At 29.8% G+C, this 20285-nt stretch overlaps 1 protein-coding gene across 8 annotated transcripts in view; it reads right to left on the reverse strand.

Annotated features, from left to right (window-relative positions):
• LOC140050102 (muscleblind-like protein 1) overlaps positions 1-20285 on the reverse strand; it is a 125144-nt gene that overhangs the window by 87025 nt on the left and 17834 nt on the right. For all 8 annotated transcript variants that reach the window (XM_072095125.1, XM_072095123.1, XM_072095128.1 and 5 more), the window contains exon 2: positions 6856-6886. The gene's annotated coding sequence lies outside the window, so the exon portion shown is untranslated. The remainder of the gene's footprint in view (positions 1-6855; positions 6887-20285) is intronic.

A 20285-nucleotide genomic window follows, 5' to 3' on the forward strand; every position in this document is an offset into this window, starting at 1 on the left:
CAGTAAATAATAACAACAAATAAATACAAAATACTATAAAAACACAAACAATTACAATTTCAGTAATAAAGGTACTCCAAAAAAATGTTGTATAGACAGACAATCAATCAATGAACAATCCTTCAACTACAAAAACAGAAAGCAACTGACAAATACTAAATCAATCAATCAACATACAATCTATTAATCGATCAACCAAGAAATCATGCAATCATAAATTAACCCACCAAATTGATAAACCAACACAATCTATTATCAATCAACTAACAAATCTATCGATCGATCAAGCAACAAATCTATTAATTGATCAACCAACAAATCTATCCATCGATCAACAAATCTATTAATTGATCAACCAACAAATCTATTAATTGATCAACCAAAAAATCTATCCATCGATCAACAAATCTATCAATTGATCAACCAACAAATCTATCCATCGATCAACCAACAAATCTATTAATTGATAAACCAAAAAACCTATTCAATGATAAACCAACAAATCTATCAAATCAACCAAAAAAATCTATTCAATAATAAACCAACAAATCTATTTATTGATTAACCAACAAATCTATTTAATTGATCAACCAACAAATCTATTAATTGATCAACCAACAAATCTATTAATTGATAAACCAACAAATCTATTAATTGATAAATCAACAAATCTACTAATTGATCAACCAACAAATCTATTAATCAATCAACCAACAAAATCTATTCATTGATAAACCAACAAATCTATTAATCAATCAACCAACAAAATCTATTTATTGATAAACCAACAAATCTATCAATCGATCAACCAACAAATCGATCAACCAACAAATAGATCAACTAAAAAATCTATTAATCAACGAACAAACGTATCAATCAATCAACAAATAAATTAATCAATAAATCTATTCATTGATAAACCAAAAAATCTATCGATTGATCAACCAACAAATCGCTCAATCGATCAACCAACAAATCGATCAACCAAGAAATCTATTAATCAATCAACTATTCAAACGTATCAATCAACCAACAAATAAATTAATCAATAAATCTATAAATTGATCAACCAGCAAATTAATTATTCAACAAGAAAATCCTAGCCTAATTTGATGGTAATATTGGGATATTGTTATCAGATTTAAAAAAAAAGAAAAAAAGAATACAAATTGTATTGCTTTTAATCATTACAGAAATGTATCAAAAGTTATCTCTAGTCACCTGTTTTCAGGTCAAAAATATATATGCATGTTTTTCTTGTGCTTGCAAGGGCCATTATGCCACAAATCACCATTAAAATTAATCTTGCCAACACAAACTATCCACAGCGAGATATCAGTGAATTTATAATTACACTCATTAAGACTAAATCTACACTTATGATTCTTTACGATCATTAGGAAAAGCGTAGCATCAGAAAGGATTAACATCACGTTGAGTTTTCCATTATAATCTTGTACACAAATCCAACGCAGGAGCACTCCACATCGAGTTAAAACCACAACTGATACACATTATAATTCCTCTTAATTCCATAAAATATGCACCAACCAAGATTTTCCATTATCGCTATATAATTTAGTTAAAATGTGCTTTATAGATCCGCAAAGAAAATGGAAAATTGAGGCAGGGATGAGGGAGACGGAAGATTAAACTTGATAAACAGGAAATCTGTTGTGAAAGTGCTAAACGTAATCATTTTAAAAGTGAAATATTAGTAACAAATTATTTATCAATGTACTATAATTTCAGTATATTAAGAATAAAATGTATTTAATAATTTATCATCATTAAAATTTAATTGGGTGGTCCACACTATGCATCTACAAGATTCTCTGTACTGTATCTCCACTCTGCCGAGTATCATAGTATACAAATTGTATAACACAGTGTCACATATATGCATCACATACCTGTATATGTTAAGATTATGTAGGTTATAGGCTTATGGCCTATGATACAGGTGCACATATATGACACTTATTTAATTTTTTTACTTTTTTTCCCCAAAAAACATGAAAAATTAAGATTAATTATCAGTCTTTGAATAGGTTATTTTGTAGTTTTAATAAAGTTAATCACTTCTGTAGAAAAAAAAATGTTACTTGTCTGTGGTACCCAACTATATTCTGATATACTTTATCATGTTGTAGAAGAATGAGCAAAAAGAAATTAGGCCTAACAGTACACTTTAGGCCTCTAATGAAACAAGATGAAATCAAATATTTATAAATATAGAAGCAATACTTGAGAAATTCACAGTTGCATTTTATGTTTCCTGTTGCACTGAAAAGATAGCTGAATGTGTTAATTGACAATTTTACTGTTTCCATTAAACTTTACATTTACAAAGATATTTAACAACTAGAGTATCGACTGTTAACTGAATGATAAGAGACACTACAATTGGGTTTGAGATTTCAGACTACTGAGTAAATACAGACTTAAATGCAATGCGATTGGTATGACGTAAGAGATATTGAACCCGCTCCTGAAAGGCATGGGCTCAAGATTTGACTGTACCATAGATAGCTTGTATTCTTTATGCAAGACGCTTTTACTTGCCTTGTCATTCACATGAAACATAAAGCCGTTTGGTCCCATGGACATACATTGCACATGTGCACGAAACAGAATTTTGTACCATATTCCAAAAGAGTAAGGAAGCATCTCGCAGAATGCAGTACTGTATAACAGCATCAGAAGGAATTGTAATATCACGAACTTGTGTAAAAACAATCAATATTGATTGAACAAGTTGTACTGCACATCAGTCTCGTGTCTAAATAAAGTTTATATATACTGTATATGAATAGATTTATCTATGGACTTTTAATTACAAAATAAACAAAACATTGTGCCAATAAAACAATATTTATAGATTTTCTATCCTCCAACCCCATGTACCCATATTTGTCTTCATCAATATATAAAATATAAAAATACACTATATTTACATCACATTTAATTTATTTTAATTTGATTAAAACAATTCAAGATGATTATTGTACAGTGATAGCAATACCTTAATTGCTATCACAAGTGCTACAAATTTGACATTGCCAATGAGTTTGACAAGCCATTAGGCTGACCCAGACCTTCACAAATACAGTGGTCCCTAAGGATACAAGGTGTTGACAGAACATGGCTTGTTACATGACAAAACATGATCACACTAAACAGATTGAACATGTTACTATGACTGACAAGGAATCATCTGCCACTGGCATACACTGTTTCTACTAGAATGGATAAAACAGCTTCAAAATTGTGAGCTGGATTATTAAATCAGTTACATTCAGTTATGGACGGTGCACACTATAGGTTTTATTCAAATGCAGTTGCCAGTGCCGCTGATTCTTAAAATGTTTGGAAAAAGCTGTAATAGTAGGCCTACCTCTAAAAAACAATAATGATGATGATAATGCTGATAACAATGCGTTATAATGATGACATTGATGATGATGATGTTGATAATGATGCGTTATAATGATGACATTGATGATGATGATGTTGATAATGATGTTGATGTTGTTAATGATGTTGATGTTGTTAATGATGATGTTGATGATGATGACATTGATGATGATGATGACATTGATGATAATGATGACATTGATGATAATGACATTGATGATTTTGATGATGATGATGATGATGATGTTGATGATGTTTTTATGCAAGATATGTTGTGATGGTCACGTTTTGGTTAAAATGAAATGATTTCAAACTAATAAAAATGCATTTCAATTTCTAGAATGCCATACTAACAAATAGTGTAGTATTAATATTATTATAAGAAGATGCAAATCACTAACAAACAATATAAAGTAAATGTTTTGTGAGCGAAGTATATTGAAAGATTAATCTGCATACAATGAAGAAAGATAAACAGCTATTTCTGGAACGACTCAACATAAAGAAATACATAAAGCAAACCAAGTGAAGGCTGAATAAACTAATAATTCTAACATAAATGAATTAGTCTCACTACTCCAGACCAATTTATCAGGCTCGCAAAAAATGTCAAGAATATGACCTTTGATAGTCTAAGGAAGTTTATAACACTGTCGCCATGGCGATAACATCTTGTCTTCATTATATTTCACCTCAAGCAGACACCAATGTATTGATGGGGGAATAAACTGTCTTTGATATCATAGCTCACTATCACATTTGGAAATTTCTGATGCATTTCTGATTTATAACATGAAGTGCCAATCACAGTAAATGCATCATTACTCCTTTTAAATAAATTAAATAACTTTAAAAATAGTGTGAACAATATAATTTTAAAGAATTATTATGTAGGCCTATAATATCACAACAAATATACATATGGGATGATCATGATGATGAAAAGGCATTCCTGTTAAAAGATGTATTGTCCCCAAAAAACATGAAAAATGAAGATTAATAATCAGTCTTATAGGTTATTTTGTAGTTTTAATAAAGTTAATCACTTCTGTAGAAAAAAAAAATGTTTTCAGTTTATAAAACGACAAAATAAATGGGTAAATTCAACTAAAAACCCTTTTAATATGACCATTTGTTTTGCTTTAAATTACTGTTTTTTTCTGGTAAAATTAATAAAAAAATGTTTTGATCCAATTTTTTGTCACACTGGATAATTGTCATTAAAAATGCCATATTCAACAAAAAAACAAGATTTTTTCAGGTGAACAATACTTCTTTAATTCAAGTTACGATAATTATGATGTTGATGATCATGTATATGATTTTCAATGATGAAAATGGTAATGTATATTTTGATGATAATTATGATAGGCAGGGAAAAATTTCATTTTAAAATTTTGTTTAGCAATTATTGCTAATCAAACTGATTTTTTAGTCGAGAAACATAGTTTTGTATTGTCTTTTTTGCTACACAATTTTAGAAATGTGTAGCAATAAGGTTGTTTTGTATAGCTTTTTGCTATGCTACACTGGCAAAATTATTCCCTGATACTAATAGGCTGTTAATGATGATAATGTAAATGATGATAGGACTATTAATGATGATATTAAATGATATGGCCATTGATAATGATGATGATGATGATGATGATGGTGATTAAGATGATTTGATTCTTATGATACAGGTAGTAATGAAAATGAATGTAAATATTTTTGATAAAGATAATTGATGGTGATGATATTGTTGATAATGCTTATTACGACGATATTGAATAAATGTGTTGTTACTAAATATAATGAAAACAATCCTGATAGCAAAAGAAGGAGGATGAAGTCATTAACTATCCCTATCACCATCTCTATCTTGAAATTGAATAGCAATGCAAACACAATAAAGCATAAGTTATTGTCCTATAAAACCTGGCCTTCTTGGAATTATTTGTTCGTTACGTGGCTATTAAGTGATATTTTTTACCACCTCCTATTATTCTCACACTATCTATAATTGCGATGGAAGTCTTAACCAGGTTGCCATGTTCATTTTACTCGCCCGAAAGCACTTCTATTTTTATACCGCGTCAAGTGGCCATAGGCTACTGCATTCCACCACACTTACTCAGAAAAATTGGTATTATTTGAAAACATGTACAATGAGAACAATAGTACTTGTGTTGCATACTGTTAGTTGTACTTTTCTTTAGTTTTCTAGCCTGAACTTAATTTGTATGTGCAATAGTTGCTCCTGGCTGATGACTAATCCTAGTATGTATGAATATGGAACATTAAAATGTTCAATAAAACATTTAATTTAAACAGGAACCCATTTATGCTCATTGTACATATGCTTTACAGTACAATGACATAGGATACAAGATCTAGTAAAATAACGTAAGGTCGATGGTTGAATATTCATACTTTGGCACTTAAAGAAGATAGATAATGTTATGAGCAACATTAATGACTACAACATACACTATGAATCCACTATTGATAGACACCAAATCTGCAGCCGATTTTGGTAAAGTATCTGTAATTTGTATAGTAGGCCTACCATGCAAATTTAGTGATACAGTATCGCTCAACTTTACATGTGATGTTGTATCTAGCCTAGTCAATAACTGCATGTGATTACATAACTTGCCTATGATACTAGACAAGCTATTAGTGGAGATACAATACTGTACAGAGAATTTGGTGAAATTTTGCTAAAAGTGAAACCCAATAATCACAAGGTCCTAAAAAATGGTCTGCTACAAAAAAGTCCAAATGTTAGTGCCAAGAATTGTAATTAAAATCATAACATTTATTCATTTAATATCTAGCCCTTCCTATACTTTGTTTTGGTGGCGCTTCATAGAACTCATTTAATCACAAAGATCATAAGAAACAGAATAAATTTAATGTGCTGAACACCGGACTATCCTATATAGCTTTTAAGCTTTGTCTTTATGTGACAAAAAAATGTGCCCATATATAGATACGATGATGTCATATCACAAACATATTTGGGCATATCACTACCATATTTGGGCACATCACACTTTTTTTGTAAAACTAGTTTGATAGTGTAGACAGAGCTTTTAGAATGGTTTAAACCAATCTTTGTAAATAATAATAAAATAAGAAAATAGATGAACAATTATTAATATTAAACGATAAAAACAAACACTACAGTATATATTAGGAAAACTTATCTTATATATTATCATTCATAATTTAATTATTAATATTTTAATCCACATTGATTAAACCAAATTAGATGTCTAACTGGAAGACAAGCTTAATTTTAAGTGTTTTTTCATAGTGTTACACTGTCTGGTACTGTACAGACTCTGTTGGTTTAAATATGCCGTAAATTTTAAACAAATATTGAATTTAAACTGGGAGGTATCCTTCAACTTAATTCAATAAAAACAAGTTAATAAAACAAAATCTTACTTTTACTGCTTCTATATATCCTATTAGATAACTGCAAGAGAAAAAAAAATTAAAGTTAACATTTTTTTAATTGGTTTTTTTTAATTAAGCTCTGTAACATCTTTTAAAGAGTTTTTAAAGAATGCAAGTATCATCATAAAGTAAGATATAGCCCAATAAGGATGTCTTACTGATTCCTTAAAACTTCCCCTACTCAATATGAAGCTGTCTTTCAGGTATTTATAAACGCTATCAAAATCATATTTATTATTATTTATTTACTGTAGTGAGACAAATAACACAAATTCCCAACATGCTTCTGGGGATGTGGCTCCACACTGCCCCTTTAACGGACGTAAAATCTCACGTTCTTTGCATGCACCCCATAGTGAAGAAACACAAATGTCTGAATATATTGCTCACTTTACTGTTGAACAGGTATATAGGTTAAAGGTCAAGCAAAGACAACTAGTAAGATACTAATAATATCTTAAATTGGGTTAAGTATTTCATTATTTAAAGCATAGTTGCAATGATAAGAATGTAAATAGTCAGTTAAGATAGATGGTCACAATAAATAGCCATACTTGTTTATGTATGTATACGCAGTATATAACGTATATAAAATATATTTTGACGTTGAGAACCGTAAACCAATATCTGGTCAATTGCGATAGAGAGTATCGTTGATACGTTTATGTTACTGAAAATAAGAACAACTTAGGTAACTCAAGTTACTGAATACGCTTTAGGTTAACAACAAATCACAAGTCGAATCAGCTTCATTTAGCTGCATCAAATATTTTAAAAATACATTCTCATTTATATAAATTTTTCACCTACGGTATCTTTTTTTCCCCTACTTAAATCCATTTTATTGGATATTTTTATTAGCATATTTTAATGTACTGTTTATGTTCCAGGTCTGAGGACAGTACTCTGATGTTATTGCGCAATGCTGCACAATCCTTGTGTCGTTTGTGCACATTGTTATTGTTTTATTCATATTCACTAATGAAACTCTTTTTTGGAGTCTTTATTAAAAACCACAGTATTTTTCATAATCTTATGACGAAAAAGATTAATTTAATTTTACTTATTAACTGCAAAACATTTCTGTTGCTGCACAATCTGTTTCGCAATTGTATTTTCATAAGTGACATGTCGTCAACTTTACAGTAGATAGATTGAATGAAATGGTATCATTTTACAGTAGTTGAAATTAAAATCATTAAGGTATGAAATTAACATACTGAGTAACAATAATCTCAATCTGCAGTATTACACATTAATTGCATCTTTTAATTCATTTTAAAATATATATTAACTACTGTACACTGGTCTGTTTCTGCTGCGATTAAAATGTTTATTTCAAAATATTTATTTTACATTTTACTCTTAAATAACCGTTTAAATCAGCGGGTGGTTGTTGACGGAAATTGTTAGCATTACCCAAAATGCAATAGGCTTATTGCAGTGTGGTTGACTCATGGTCAGCGGCTGTCAATCAAATAACTGTTATTTTGCATTGCAGCTAAAAGTTGCACAGAAAATTAATAACCAGTTAAATGCTGTTCCAACACCAATTCAATTCATCTTTTTTTACCCAACCTGCCTTTCGATCCCCCAAATTTGGAACAAGTTATTCCTTCCTGGCCCGAATTAGAATTTGTCATTTCTGGCAATGTTGTAGCCTCTGCTTTCAAAGTCTCTTTTTGTTTTTTTATTGACTTGGTTCCCCATATTCTCCTTTAATTTTTTATAAATTATCTTTCTAAATCTCCTATTTGTTCCTTTTTAATTTTCCCGAAATATTTGTTTCCCCAACAGGTTATTTGCAAATGTTGTGATGTTGTTCCTTACTTTCGTTGACTATAGATTATCGATGCAGCTAGCAGAAAATTAAAATGATACGGTATTTTTTGTTGGCAGCGGGGAAAAGGGTACCCAAAATACAGTATAAATTTATAAATGATGGCATATTTTATCCACAAATTTGGTGGGGAAAATATGGTATACAAAATACAGCATATTTTCTATAAGTGCTGTTTTTCCACTGCCAAAAATATACCGTATATATACGGTATTACAAAATAACGTATTAAATACTGTATTTACTTGGCAACAAAAACAGGGCCATAGAAAAAATACATTCTTCAACAATGTACAGTACCGTACATGGAGTTCTTTGATATTATATCATTATCTACTTATTATGATGCTTATTATACAATTTCAAAACAGAAATGTAATGACAAAAGTTAACCTTTCAACTTAAATTCAACTCCAAAACATTCATTGGTTATATTTTCATCTTTGCAAAACTTCTACCTACTTCAGGTCATTTTGAGAGTGTTGATGTACGCATTTCATACTAAGTGTATTTTAATGATCTGTTTGTACACGTTTTACGACTGACCTCCATTAAAATCTATTACATAGATACAGTCAATTTTCTCATAACCGGACACCTTTAGGCCAAAAACGTCTGGTTTCTGGAAAGTCAAACCAGGTGTTGAGAATGCATTAACATAGACAGGATCGAAATACTGATTCTTACTTTAGGATTTCCGGTATTCAGAGAGACTGTTTTATTGCGAAAAAGTGTACTGTGGTGTATTCTCTTTTAAAATAAGCATAAATTGATCTTAGGACTCATCAAATTTTGGAACTACATGACATTTTTGAACATTATCATTTTCAGTTTCAAATCGTTTTTTAGGGTAAAAAAGTTTTAAAAAATGTAATAAACCATGTTGGTAAATCACATTAGTAGTAAGACCCTCACCCAAAAAAAATCTATACAAAAAAATAAAACATAATAAGAATCTGACATGCCTGTCGCATCCAGACATGGCCAGTGGCGTATGACTTTAACATAGTAACATTCTCACATTGCTACATCACAATAGCTAATAGAACTCCTCACCAAAACAAATTATTAAAAACTTTGGCTTAAACTTAAACCGTATAAATGGTATATTCTAAAATTTTGTACAGGATATGAATTGAACGCAACTACAGTCCCCAGTCCCCGGCTTGTTTCAATATTCCTAATCATCTATGCTGGAAATTGTAACAGGTCAATGACATTAAACACATTAGATATCTAGGTCATTTATGATATGCGAAAGGGTGTGAAGAACAAGTACAGTATATCACAAGCTCACCTATATTTTTCCCTTTGTGTCATATGGTATGAGGTAATCAACAAGGTCAAAAGACATTTTATAAAATTGGGAGCTGTTGCTAAGGTATTTAAGTACAAGTCTTTATTGAGATAATACAAATAATAAAATATTTACACATTTGTTTAACAAGAAAGTGTCTCTTAAAGCCCCCTTCCCTACGTTTTTTAGATCTAATTTAAGATCACAAACTATATTTAATGTAAAAATAATACTATATGGTCCTATTGCGATAACTTTTTTCGTCTTTAAACGGTTAAAAATGTGAAAAATAAGTCAATTCTAATATTTATAGCGGCCCGCTATAAATCCCAAAATGCATTGCGCGCGGATTGATATTTTTGTTTTTCACCTGTAATTCGCCCACTTTTCGATCGATCGTGAGGCCAAAACAAATGGAAGACTCCTAACTTTTCAGCGAAAATACCGGGTTTTCCCCAATTTGTATCAACGGAGTCTGGCAAAAATAGAAAGACAGTTAATGCAGCAACTATACAACGTCAGGCTAGGTATATAGCTAGCGTACGATGTTCGTACGTTACCGATGTTTACCAGCTAGGCCTACAAAACTAAGCCTAGCTAGGCTAGGCCTAAGACCGTCCACGAGAGGTCAATCGCCGCGAGCTATTTAGGTAGTGCATTGTTTCTCACTTTTTATCATAATTTACCATAAAACGTACATTTAAGACAAGGAATGACATGGTTTAATGTTTTTAAAGTGATATATATGTATTATTTCCCAAAAAACGTCCAATATTGCAGGGAAGGTGTGTTTAATAATACCAAAAGAAGAAAAATCACCTAAACAGATTTGAATCTCTAATCTATAGCAGAAGTTCTCTGTGCACTACACAGGACCAATGGCTTAACATCTTATCTGAAGGATGATGCAATGAGAGTAAACCTTGATAACCTAATACAAAAACTGTCGCTCAAACCCATCCGATTCATACACAAGTGTGCTTCTTACCACTGCGCCATATTTTAATGATTAAAGCACTTTATGTCCTATAGGTTTAATAAATAATAAAATTGCAGAATGACTTTCTATTGCTAAATTCTGAGTACCGTACGTTTAATACCTAAAATAGTTTTTAATAACTTTTTGCCAAATAAACTTTAATGAAATTATATTTTAGGAACCTATCTGATATATTTTAATTTGAATATATTATGTTACTTAGCAACACATGCCATTGCTAAGCAACATGTTAAATGCCAAGTTGCACATGTTATTGCTAGGCAACACATAGTTCATTTGGAATGTAGTACCAGTGATGATCTACATAAGATAATTGGAATAAAAGTTTACAATGCATTGATAATTTATTATCCAGTTCTTGAAAAATTGTTTAAGGAAACTATGTTGTTTACAGAATATTAACTTTCAGAAAATTTAAAATAAAATTAAATACAAATGTTGATAAGCAAAAAGTAAAGATGGGTTCACACGCACTAGAATAAATCATGAATAGAACAGATTACAAATTATACAACTGATGTAAGTGTTCATGTGAACAGTTAACTCTCTCTATGTCATTAACTCTGATAGGTTTAAGAAGCATCCAATAACTCCAATAGAATTCAGAATGTAACATTAGACACAAGTGTTTGAACACAAAACTGCAAAGTAAATCCGATAGACCACAATTTAACTCTGATAGAGAAAATAGCGTCTAAACTTATAACTTGTTTTTAACGTCAATCCACACAAATTTATTTTTTATATTGATAAATATTTTAGAAGCAACCTCATTTTTAGTCTACCCCAGAGACTATAATCTTCTAAACAATTGTCTTGTTTTTTGAGCTTGATAAATTTTTAATTTTTCTATACATATAAATCTCTAGTTCTTGTTTAATCTTTGGAGAATTTAAACAATCTGTAACAGACTAATGAAAGTATTAAATATCGTAATACTATCAACTTATTGCTACAGTTATACACCTTCTTCAATTTTATAATAACGAATTATATTCTGAACAAAATTGAAACAAAATCCACCTTTAATTTGAAGTAATCAGGCCATAAATTCTAACCCAAGAACAAGACTAGAAGAGTATAATGGCTGACTGTTGTTTCCAAGGATAATATGAAATTAATAACTTTTATTAGTAATAATATATATTAAAAGCTTGTATATTAACCTATAGGTGAACTTTACGATATTTAAGAGTTCTCCCATCGCTAATTTCTCTACCGAGAACACTCGTAATGTCTGTAGCTTTCAATTTATGGCTAGAAATCAATGTATAGCTCTCGCATGGCAGTTCTGCGACTTAAGCATGCCATTTAACTGTGTAAATCAGGTTATTTGAGATCGAATAGTTACATCTGTCGATGCCTCGTTTCCCGAACATTCCGTCTAATTTTTGTAATCACCTGTTACTTGATGTGTATGACAATGAAGTATCTTCGTTACAGACATTTTCTAATTTTCACTGCAACTACCAAGGTAAATCAAGGATAGCAATTTGTGACAAGCAAAATGGTACTCATCAGTTAACAAGTTAAATTTAGTAATTTGAGTTAGAATGGATAGATAGCTTTAAATGATACTGTCTGATCTAATTTCATGCTAGAGGTATTAGTTAATCACAAGTTAAACATTCCAGTCAGTTACAAGAATTAAAATTAGGACATCTAAGGAAATGATTTTGAAATAAATGTTTTTAAAAATATATAGTATATAAAATATTTGTTTGTAGATTTACTTACATACATAATGATTTATATTCTTATGATAATTATTAAGACATCATAAAAAGAAAGGATTTGAAATCAAATGTTCATCAAATTCATTCATATTAATATACATTTTTCTTTTAATATATTTATATGTATATTTAATATAGTTTTTTTTAGGTTTTACTTGTTCAGATTACTACCAAACTATGTTCAGTGTGAAATACCACGTACGATATTCAAAAAAATAGTTTATCTCAAAAAACATTCAATAATCAAAAACTATTAAACTTTCATTCTCAAGCAAGATTAAATCTGATTATTAAATAATTCAATTTAAGTATGTATTTTTTATGGATGACTATCAACATTGAAATAATCGTTTTGACCTCTAGTGTGACATGAACGTTTCATTCAACGTTATGAACTATTTTGATTTCAATGTTGAGTTGGAATAAATGTTGGAAGAATGATGATATTGTTCAAAATTGAACAAAATAATTATTATATAAAACAAATACAATTATTTATAATTAAACTACTAAAATAGATATTATACATGATGATGACTATCACCCCTAATAATGAATGGATTATTCCATCCTAAAAAATTAGTCTGGGGACAAAAATTCCCAGGTGTTAATAAAGAACAAAGGTTTATGTATTGACCTGCTGACCTATCACGTCCACTGGTTATCCCGCAAATTAGCTAAAGATGTTCACTGTCCAATCACATTCATGTAAATGGACCTTCTGTATTACACTAGCTGTATTACACATTCTGTATATAAATACTTTAATGTGTTTCATTTTGAGACAACAGCCTATGGTATGAGAAGCAGATTTCAGACAGACACAAACCAAATAAACAAACCTTTACTAGTAGTATCAGTTTATTTAGGTCTAGCATTTAATTTTGATTAATTATAAAACACATTTAAAATAAAAATTTGACTATTCCTGAATTTAAATGCACAGGTATCTTGATATTATAAACATATAGACATGTATTGTCCCAAAAAACATGAAATATAAGATGAATAAATAAAAATTTAATTAGGTTGAAATAGACAAAATAAATAAAAACAGAAACTCAATTACTTCCAGACAATGGGCTTTTGGTTAACTAATTGAACACAGCTATTTAGAATTTGGACAGGCATAATACTGCATCAACGATGCCAATGGAAATTTATTTTATATTTTTACTCGGGGTACCCGAGTCTAGGACTCTCTCATCTTCTCCTCCATCCGACACTATTGAGTAAAAAGTGCGATTTATAAAGTACACTCCTCCCTTATTCGTTGTAGTATTGAGCTGGGATTTGGCATGAATATACTACAGGAACATGTCCCCCTTTTTAAATTTCAAACCGGATGCAGCCATATGACATCTCGAAGATGGTACCGTATAGTCGTATTTGGTAGCAAGGTTATTGATGTGTATGTGACGTTACATCCGGTCTTATGACGTCATTACAGCTTCTTTTGCTGCTGTACCCCGAGTATCGCACATTCGTGCTTGTTATTTTATATATTTTCAAATTTGTCAATGTATGGTAAATAAAGGTTGAAATCAAATGTTAATTTAATAAAGATTTAGTACATTTAAAATAATGTGGTTAAATGTAGGCTCTACTGTACTGTAGATATAATATAATAAAAATATAAATATTGATATTTTACAACAATTTAAATACCTGAATAAAAAAATTGAATAACAAATTATTTTTGCTATATATATATCATAAAGTACATGAAAAAGTGGCTTCAATGTACAGTATATTATTAAATAATAAGTATGATATAGTATAACATTTATAATTGATTTATTAAAAAAATTTTGTTTGTAATTTTCCTTATTAAATTTTACAATGTATGAAACATGAATATGAGTTTTAGTGCCAAAAGTATATTCCATGCTTTTATATAAAAATACTATCTCTTTTGAGCAAGGCCTACTGTACATATAAATATAGGTAATAATGGAACGTTTCTTAATCTACGATGACCTTTTCAACTTGTTAAATCCTGGTCATTTACTTAAGTCCCTGTGCCTTAACTTAAATCAATGACCTTTAAAAGTTTTATCTTCGTTCATTGTTTGTATAAATGCAGTATTGTATTTAATTCTGTTTTATATAATTAATGTTAAAATAAACAATTAAATTGATATTTACATACAAACAAGAACTATAATTACAGTATCTTAAATCATAAAGTAAAATATCAATAATTACTTTTCAATATCGATCGATATTTAAAAAAGAAATCATGTTTATATTTATTTATCAAAATATAAACTATTTATTTTTTAAAGAAATTAATCTCAATCAACAGCAAGTAACTGAATTATCACTAAAGGTTTCCACTACAGTAGGACGCAACATGTGAGATACAAGTAGATTGTCCAATCACAAGTTACTTATCATCCCAACTCTCACTTGTGATTGGTTAAATTAGTGTTGCGTGTACATCCTTGGGTTGCATCACTATCAAGCAGGTCGACTGATAAACTGTATCGTCATAGGTTATAAACTACAATATTGAAGCTTAGGGAGTGGAGTTGTACAACCCTGGCATTAGGGCACAGCTATACTATAATATACAATATTTATATCATTTAAAAATAATTTTTAAAAAAGCCAATGCTGTGGGAATCTCAAATCTCAATGAAAATACTTAAAAAGCTAAAACGTAAAACAGCGAGAAAGAACACTTACTCTTCCTTTGCGCATTATTTATAATACAAAAAAAAAATTGTAAGAAACAATACATTTTAATTTGGAATTATAAAAAACAAAACGAGGTTTAAAAAAAATCCCATAGAAAGAAAAAAACTAATTTCACACATGAGATAGCATATAAGATAGGTATTAAAATGTTAGGTTCTATATGATTCCATACTCCATCACTTAGCAACGTCTTATTATTACAATCATCCTTCACTTTATTTACAAATACACTTCTACTGACAAATAATTTGCCTAGAATTACAACCAATAGCATCTTAAGTGGTAATAATAATATAATTTAGCCCAAATGAATGATAATATGATTAGTGGTCTTATATAGGACGATTCTCGATTAACTATTCATTTTTCTTGGTAAATTAAAATTCACTCTTAAGCAATATCCAATCAAAGGATTTAATCATGTTCACACCTCTACTGATCATGAGCAAGATTGGCTAAAGATACGACACTGTCTTATAATGGACAAAACATTTGACTTTAAAAATGTATTCTTATTCCTTGAATTTTAAATTTAATGTTTACAATATTGATGATTTTAGCCTTTACTATTTCCTGATTATGAATCTAAAACTTGAAAATGAAAAATGTGAGAGTTTGTTTAGGCCTCCTAACTACTGTATATGCTTCGCTATCAAGGATAAAGCCAGGTACCAAAGACTAGATGGGCTGACCATCCATTATAAAGAACAATTCAGAATTACAATGAGAGTGAAAACTAGGGTAAGCATAATTTTCAATATAACAAGCACTGTTGAATGGATTGAGGTAGTGCTTTGCTCTGAAGGGTCTAACATGCCTATACATTATGTTAAATGTATAGATACATTGCAATAGTATATATTGCATAAGTATATTTCCAAAATCTCTTCCAAAAGGTTGCGGTTCGGTTACTGTATGTATGTATAACATATTGTATAAACATTTTATTATTTATTTTTATTATGGTACGACAATGTCAATTAGTCTAACATTCATCTGAATGATGGATGAATTCCTAAGCGAGGGCTGTTTAAAACAATTTTTATCTTAAAAATAGAAAATCATGAGTTTACAAATACACATGTTTTACAATTTATTGATTACTTAAAAATAAATCAAAAGGCAAATAACTGAAAAAAATGACAATGCTGTGGGTATCAGTGGCTGGATTTCAATGGAGATACAAAAAAAAAAAAGCGAAAAGCTAAATCAAAGCAATAAAGTAAAACAGCCAGAAAAGTTAGCAGAGCTTTCGGGCAACACCAGCCCTTCATCAGTGCAAGTACTAAAACAAATCGAAAACACATCATGCGAAAAAAAGCTAAAATATAATCACATAATTTAAAAGTCTAAAATCTAATGGCCTTGATTGTAATACCAATTTGAGAAATTAATCAATTCTACTTGGAAAATTAATTATTTCTAAACAAAAAAGCAATCATATTTATGCTACATAATATGCGACTCTGAATGTAACTCCTCCGGGTGTACTTGAAATCTATTCAGTGTTTTACCTTTCTGCTATTCTGTATATTGAAACAATACTAATTTTGTATTCAGCAACTCAGCCTAGACAACATAACTCTAAGATTAAAGAGAATACTAAAGTTTAACGATCCCAAATGAATGCCATTTTGAGCCATGCGTTCTTATTTAGCTCCAGCGTGAAACTGTGCAACAAAACTATATAATTATACTGACATTATTCATCTATTCCGTGAAATATTATTAGTAATAAAATTATGATTGTAACATAAATAAAGTAGGCCAATAAAAAAATAACAATATTGATATAAAATGTTAATTAGTTAAATTTATTTTAGTCATTAATAATTCGTTTTCATGTTTATATGTGTAGTAATGTTTAGCATAGAATACTTCATTGAAATTTGTTTTTTTAACGTTTATTTATATACAATAAAACATGGATGGAAGTAATTTTGCAGAGGTTGGCAAGTACATCCACCCTCAAAGTCTTTCCCACCCAACCTAAATTACCATAATACCCACCTAACAATCCTCATGGGTACATAAAGGTAGGTCTACCATTTTATATTTTTCCACCCACAATACCTTTATGACAAGTATCTACGGTATTCCTAGTATATTATTATTTTAGCTTACAAAAACTGTCTAATTCAAAATTTCAGACAACAATTCATAATAAGCAGAAATATCATTTAGCCAAACTAAAACGATATTAAATTCATCCATTTTTTAATTAATTCTAATAATTTCTATTAAAGACTGTCAAAATTACTTACTGCAAATTCATGAGTTAAGCTTTGAATTTAATCAGAAATTTCAGAAATGATTTAGAAAGACGATACCTAATAGAATTGGATGTGCCTATAGGATTTTTATAATACTTTATTTTTTCAGTATTTCAATCTTATAAAGTAATATTTAATCGTTTTCATTATCTAATTGGGGATATAGCTTCTGCTTTAAACTAAGGCAACTTAAAGAAATGAGGCAGACGAGAAGACCGAATGTTGAGTAGAACCGCGTTTGCATAGGTAATGTAGATGATTTAATTTAGGTGAAGAGGTATAGCAAAAGGCACAAAACTGAAGTTTTGACAGAATAGAGGGAACGAATAAACAGTACAGTATAACGGAAGCATGCAATTGGAACATTTCATACATACGCTGGCATTAAAGAATTAGCGCATTACTAGTAGGCCTGCTGGTCTTTACCTTGCAAAACATTACATTTCTAGGGGAAAAATTTAAGGAACTATAATATTGTTAAATTTTAAAATAAATGAATAGCAATAAGATTGTATTTGAGTACAGCAAGACAAGTTGTGAGCATAGCCTGCCAACTGTTGCTGGGGCATTAGTGTAGAATCCAGATAATTAATAATGTAATATCAAACCTAATAGGAAGAAAAAAACAAACTTAACACATGCTTATTTTAATGAAAACAAACAAAACTTTATTGTTTGCATAGATGAATTGGTTAGAATGCAAAAATAAATTTGCCAGCAATTATAAATTAATCAATCATATCATTTGGACATATAATTGCATTCATAGTTACTGTTTAGTGATCAGTGAGCGTATTGAATGCACCCATTGATTAGACACAAACAATAGCTCACGCCAAATATGCTACCTCTCCACAAAGACCAGGTGATGACACGGTCAGTGCAACAATGAATTCAAGGTGACAGACGCTATGAACGTGAAGTTTAACAACCGAGCTGGCGCGAGCACACATCTCACGCTACAGTTATTGACGTTTCTCATATACATATAATCTTATTACTAATTATCAACACGGTAGTGTAGTTTTAATCAGTCTTAAATTATTTTGAACGAAAAAATTGATTCACGATGGTTGTCTTGGAAACAAATATAAAAAATCCTAACAATAACCGGCAATTTTAATACATTTTCTGAAAAGATGATTGTTATATAATCAACAGGAAAAAAATGAATCATCAAACAACATAAAGTAACTTATTATTATTAATACGATAAATTATGTATAATGTGCTATATCATATATAACCAAAATATTATTATTTCCATAATTAGTTTTTATCTTATCATTAATGGATAGGGATCACTCTAATTTATAATATTAAAAAAGTATGACAGAAAATAACACTGTGTTATGTTTTATTACAAAGCACACTATAGATAAGTAACAAAATAATCTCAGAAAAAAAAATCCTCAAAAAAATCTATCATATTAATGTTTACTCCAGCTTTTTCATTTATTTATGAAATATATCATCATAGCATATTGTATTATAAAGCCAAAGGCAAAAAATATGACAGCAAAAATATAATTTAGAGTGTTTTTATTTTCTTAAAACAACAAGGATGGAACAATTTTATTTTATTAGTAAATAAAATAGAGAATGTACTGTAGTATCGATGTGGTTTATAATAAATTGCTTATTGGTGAGGCTTCTAGACAAATGACCATTCAATTCATGCATATATTGTATTCAACTATGATTATTGTATTATATTGGGGATATTTACTTCTATGGGTTTGTGGTTTGTGTCTTTTTTTTGTATAAATGTTATACTGTACACATTTAAATTTTGAAAAATAAAAACAGCATTAATGAGTGACATTCAATGGGTAAATTTAAAGACATTGGTACTAGGAAGAACAACCTCAGAATAGTCCTAGAAATATGGATATAGTCTATATATAGATTGACATAGATTGATAGATTATATAAATTGGAGTGTGTTTTTTGTTTTGTTTGCTGTTGTTTTCAAAGCAAATTTGCCACTCTTGATGTACCATAGTACCTATTTTTCCAAAAAATATTTAATTTGAAAGAGAAATATTGTTATAGGGCCTGTTTCTGCTGCAACTGCTCAAAATACGGTATAAAAATACGGTATAAAATACGGTATTTTTTATACCGTATTTTTTAGTACCCCGTTTCTGCTAACAATACTTCTTGGGTGGTCGTGTTAAATTTCATCTTTTTTACTCAAATTGCCATTCATTTATTTGATCGATAATTAAAAGTCGCAATAAAGGAAGTTTTACGTCTCACTTTCAACAGCCTAGCCCTAGTGATAGAGATGTTGTAAGAGCACAGAAAACATCGTAATGGGGACAATTAATTCGTTCCCTCCCCGAGTTATTGTATTTTGCAATGTTGTACTGCTTTCGCAGGCTCTTCAGCTTTGAGTTTACTTGCTTTGGAGACAAGTCTATTCCATACTCCTGCTTTATTTTTTTAGAAATGTCTTTATAAATGTGGTTGTCCCTTTTATTACCTTTTAGTTGGCCAGACATTTTAGCTTCCCCACACAAATTTATTTAGTAAAACTGTGACGTCTTCGCTCCACATTTTCGCC

The sequence above is a fragment of the Antedon mediterranea genome, chromosome 5, assembly GCF_964355755.1.
Source record: "Antedon mediterranea chromosome 5, ecAntMedi1.1, whole genome shotgun sequence".
NCBI classification, from domain to species: domain Eukaryota; kingdom Metazoa; phylum Echinodermata; class Crinoidea; order Comatulida; family Antedonidae; genus Antedon; species Antedon mediterranea.